This window comes from Triticum urartu, unplaced genomic scaffold, assembly GCF_003073215.2.
Source record: "Triticum urartu cultivar G1812 unplaced genomic scaffold, Tu2.1 TuUngrouped_contig_2341, whole genome shotgun sequence".
Taxonomy (NCBI): domain Eukaryota; kingdom Viridiplantae; phylum Streptophyta; class Magnoliopsida; order Poales; family Poaceae; genus Triticum; species Triticum urartu.
This window is the reverse complement of record NW_024112816.1, coordinates 5,570-10,884: the sequence shown is the minus strand read 5'-3', so window position 1 is coordinate 10,884 and position 5,315 is coordinate 5,570. Positions and strand designations below refer to the sequence as shown.

Below are 5,315 nucleotides of genomic sequence, written 5' to 3'. Positions count from 1 at the left end.
CTTGCGTCATCTGCAAACTCCTTCCCGTACTTTCTTTTGATTTTTCTCCACTGCGACCCGTCAGCGGGTACTCTCAACTTTCCGTCTTTCTTATGGTCTTCTCTGTGCCATCGCATCGCCTTGGCATGCTCTTTGTTTTGGAACAAACGTTTCAACCGTGGTATTATAGGAGCATACCACATCACCTTGGCAGGAATCTTCTTCCTGGGGCGCTCGCCCTCGACATCACCAGGGTCATCGCGGCTGATCTTATAGCGCAATGCACCGCATACCGGGCAAGCGTTCAAATCCTCGTACTCACCGCGGTAGAGGATGCAATCATTAGGGCATGCATGTATCTTCTGCACCTCTAACCCTAGAGGGCAGACAGCCTTCTTTGCTTCGTACGTACTCTCGGGCAATTCGTTGTCCTTTGGAAGCATATTCTTTATCATTACCAGCAACTTTCCAAATCCCTTGTCAGATACACCATTCTCTGCCTTCCATTGCAGCAATTCCAGTGTGGTGCCCAGCTTTTTCTTGTCACCTACGCAATTCGGGTACAACAATTTTTTGTGATCCTCTAACATGCGCTGCAACTTCTTCTTCTCCAAATCACTTGCGCAGTTTCTCTTTGCATCGGCAATGGCCCGACCTAGATCATCAACGGGCTCATCCGATGCCTCTTCTTCAGCTTCTTCCCGCATTGCCGGCTCAGCTTCTTCCCGCATTACCGGCTCAGCTTCTTCCCTCATTGTTGTATCATCGTATTCAGGGAACCCATGCCAAAGAGGATAGCGTCCTCTTCTTCTTCATTGTCTTCCATCATAACCCCTCTTTCTCCATGCTTGGTCCAAACATTATAGTGGGGCATGAAACCGGACTCAAACAGGTGGACGTGAATGGTTCTTGACGTAGAGTAATTGTGACCATTCTTACAGCCAGCACATGGACAAGGCATAAAACCATCCGCCCGCTTGTTTGCCTCAGCCGCAAGCAGAAAAGTACGCACGCCATTAATGAACTCGGGAGAGCATCGGTCATCGTACATCCATTGCCGGCTCATCTTCAATACACAGCACCGAAACACCAAATTAATACAATACATAAAGTTCATACATAAAGATCATACAACACTTAAATGCAACAAACAAATAACTCTCTAGCTAAGAATTTAAATGCAACAACAAATGCGATCAAGATCGCAACTAAGGTAACAATTGATCCAACAGCATAATGATACCAAGCCTCACTATGAATGGCATATTTTCTAATCTTTCTAATCTTCAAGCGCATTTTCTCCATCTTAATCTTGTGATCATCGATGACATCGGCAACATGCAACTCCAATTCCATCTTCTCCCCCTCAATTCTTTTCAATTTTTCCTTCAAATCCTCGTTTTCTGTTTCAACTAAATTTAACCACTCGACAATAGGGTCGGTTGGAATTTCCGGTTCAACTACCTCCTACATACAAATATCTATGTCAACTTGATGGGCATAATTTTTCATAAACACGAAATGCAATGAATAGTTTTAAAGAGAATATACCACATCCGAATCATAACCCGGACGAGGGCCGACGGGGACGGATATCAAAACCATGGCACTATGTATAACAAACAACGTATGGGTAAGATAATTATACGAGTAACTATATATCCAAATCACACAAACATCAATTTTTTATATAAAACTTCATGACAAGAGGCTCACCACAAGGTGGTGCCGGCGACGGGACGTTGCGAGCGATCGACGGTGGTTACGACGGAGATTTAGAAGGTACTAAGTAAACCACACCTACATATGCAAACTAAGTGTTATTTTTGACCTCAAATTGCATATAAATCAAATACTAGCACATATATATAATTCCTCCCAAATTACTAAACTCAAAAATCAATCACTATATAAAGCATTGCACGAGCTAATCTAGCAATGAGAGATGAAAGGACAAAGTTGCTAACCTTTTTGATCATTTGAATGGATGGGGGCCTTCAAATCTTGACAAAATTTGGGCAAAATGTGTGATGAGCTTGAAAGGAAGAGGGAAAAGAACAGAGAGGAGAGGGGAAAGGGGAAGAACAGAGCGAGCTCGGGTGGACGAAGGGTCTATGTAGGACGACCTTTAGTACCGGTTCGTGATACGACCAGGGTACTAAAGGTGATGGAGGGGCCCCGGACTGACAACATCCTGCCACCACTCACTTTAGTACCGGTTCGTGGCACGAACCGGTGCTAAAGGTTCGCCACAAACCGGTACTAATGAGAGCGGCCGGCTAGCCGTTGGAACCGACACTAATGCACACATTAGTGCCGGCTCGAATTCAAACCGGCACTAATGTGCTTCACGTTTGACCATTTTTCTACTAGTGGACGTTGGGCAGCGACAACATTGCAGCAGTGGAATAAGTCCCTCCGATCTCCTCCCTGACCCGACAATGTTCGCTACAAAATTTGGGGGTCCAGCGACTTTGTCACGAGGTCACTAGCCCTTGAGGTGGTCAAACTAGGCGTGATGTCTTATATTGAATCTACTTTAGGTTAAACTAGAGCTTCGATTCCTCCGTCTTCTTTGCCCTTGAAGTCGAAGTTCCCCATCCTCATCCTATTCTTGAAGCATTAATAAGTGGCCTTGGTTGGTTTGACTGCCATCCACCTTGGTCTCCTAGTTTTGGACGACTTGAACTCCTCCTTGTTTGGTAGTCGGATGCCTTCCTTCTTGGGAGTCCATGGGACACCCGTTTGAAGTAGTTACCCGCGAGGTCTCTTAGTTTTGGACGACTTGAACTCCTCCTCGTTTGGTAGTCGGATGCCTTCCTTCTTGGGAGTCCATGGGACACCCGTTTGAAGTAGTTACCCGCGAGGATACGACCTCTCCGCGGAGCTTGGGTCTAGGCCCGCCCAGATGGCCTGTCTAGGGCTACAAGCGACATGATCTGGGGTAGAAGCCCACTTCCTGTCGACACAACACTTCCACATAGTATGAATCTATATGGGTAAAACACCCCTATAATTAAAAGTAGAAGAATTAACTCCGTGAACCCCTTTAGCATAAAAAATCCACATAATAGCATCCCCCTCTTCACTTAACCGAAGGGAGGGTATGCTGATAGTGTCCAACAATTAAACAAAAATGTTTGTAGGTTCCACGCGACAACAAGAGTTTAGAACATATGAGGTCTCGTTCCTTCTATTTCCTGCGTACAAGGTGGCTAGGGTTTAACCCTCTTCTCCAGCATGGCCCTTGTTCCCACCATCTTGGCACGGGGAGACGAAGGGGAACTCAGTTTCTCCGACCAATGTGTACTTTCCTTTTTTATGGATTTTTTGTTCACGTGTCTCAGCAGTGACATTGGGCAGCGACAACATTGCAGCAGTGGAATAAGTCCCTCCGATCTCCTCCCTGACCCGACAATGTTCGCTCCAAAATCGGCGGTAGGCTTGTGAGGGTGTGGTCCCATGCATCTGGGCAGCTGGATATATTGGGCGATGTGATGGTGCCGCCGGCGGCGGACAAAGTATCAAACCTGATGTTGAATCTTGACAAGTGTTAAGCTGGTACGGGAGTGCCTTCTCTCTTTGTTAAGCCTCGGGCGGGGGCTCTTCCTTCCCGTTGGTTGTTCTGCATCAAATCTTTGCAACCTATTCACTAGGCGCGTCTCGGTCGACGTTCTTCAAGCGTGTGTTATGCCCTGCCTCTTGCCGCGGTTTTTTTGTTGTGGCTCATGTAGCCCATAATGGTGTGTGTTGTTTCTAGGATTTTGATTTGGTCTTTGCAACCGCTTCTTTCTGACTACAATTTCTCTGGCGATGAGGTAGACGGAGTTGTTCATGTCAGTGGGCTAAGAAGATGGGGTTGAAAGTCTTTGGATACTACGAAATGTATTCCTTGATGTTTGTCAGATATAGCAAAAATCCGGAATGTATTTCTTCAGATGAAAAAGCTAAGCCCTTCATTACTTTAGCCATGTATAAACTTGTGTGCTGTACAAATGACGTCCTTTTGTTTTTTGAAAAGGACTTGCCAAACGCAAACATAAACATGAGCAGGAGGAAATTACCAAGTCACCCTTGATTATAACAATCTACCGACCAGGACTGCTGTATTGTCATTCGAAGGACAAGTCGGGCCACGTGTCGAACTCCGGCGACCCGAGGTCGGGCAGCCCGTCAAACACGCCCGGCGGCGCGCACTGCGGCGGGTGCGCCAGCGGCTGCAACCACTGCCGGGACGCTGCCGGCGACAGTTGCCGCGTCCGAACGGTGGCCCTGCAGCGCACCGCCGCACCCATGCGCGGCGGCGGCGGCCAGGGAGCGGCCGGCGGCGTGGGCCCGGCGCGGCAGCGGCCGGAAGATGGCGGCCGGCGGGAAGCCGGTGAGCTCCTGCACCATGGCGCGGAAGTTGGACACGTCGGTGGCCACCACGGTGGTTGACGACCGGCGCGACGCCGACGCCGAGTGCTTCCTCCTGGCGCGCCGCGGCGACGGCTGCTGCTGCTGCGCGTCCGCGGGGACCTGGCCGCCGGCCGTCCGCGTCGCCGCCGTGTTGCATGGCTGGTACTTGGCGCTGGACTCCATGATACGCGCCGCCGTGGCCGAGCGGTCTCGGCCGTCGCAGGAGTACATCGCCGGGAGGTGTCTAGGAATTAGGATGTCCGCGAACTTGCCAGGGGGTTCCGTTTGACGTGCGCATTTATAGCAAGCCAGGCAGGAATTGACCTGAAGAATCAACAGTGGCACCACTTCATTTTCTAGCACCAGCAGTTTGGCTGAGCAGTGCTGCTGAAGCTGGAACCCTCTTTTTTTTTTTTTTTTTGCGGGGGCTGCTGGAGCCTGGTGAGTTGATTATCTTTATTTTAGCCCAGGCTTGCAGAGTCGTGGTTGTTCTGACTACCTGTGCAATCAGCGGCGGCATCGTTTACGTTAACCTACGTTATCTTTTGGGCGGCGTTTTTTTTTTGGAAATTAACTTAAGCCTATCTATCTAGATGCGCATTTCAGAGGCGTTCTTATCTACATCAAGGTGATGCAGATAGAGTTTTTTTTTTCCTTAAAGAAAAACTGATCGTTTGCCTCCGAACCGAAGGTACCGAGCTGATTCAGAAGCAAGCCAGAAGCAGGCAGATCAAACCGTTGGAGGGGCGTTGCGAAATGGGGCGTGCGATGCGACCGGCCGGTCTATGTTGGTCGGACGATTCGGCTTGGTTGGTGCTCCGTCCGGTGCCTTTCCGGTCGAGTAGGACGGACTCTGCCGCGTATTGCCCTACGCCATGTTGCACACGCTCGTTCATCCGTCTTAATGTCCCTCTCTGCATGCGCGCGCCAGATTAATG

The 5,315-nt window shown here is 49.3% G+C and overlaps 1 pseudogene; it reads right to left on the bottom strand.

Annotated features, from left to right (window-relative positions):
* Positions 1-3,918: 3,918 nt before the first annotated feature.
* LOC125526933 lies at positions 3,919-4,794 on the bottom strand (annotated as a pseudogene).
* Positions 4,795-5,315: the final 521 nt, after the last annotated feature.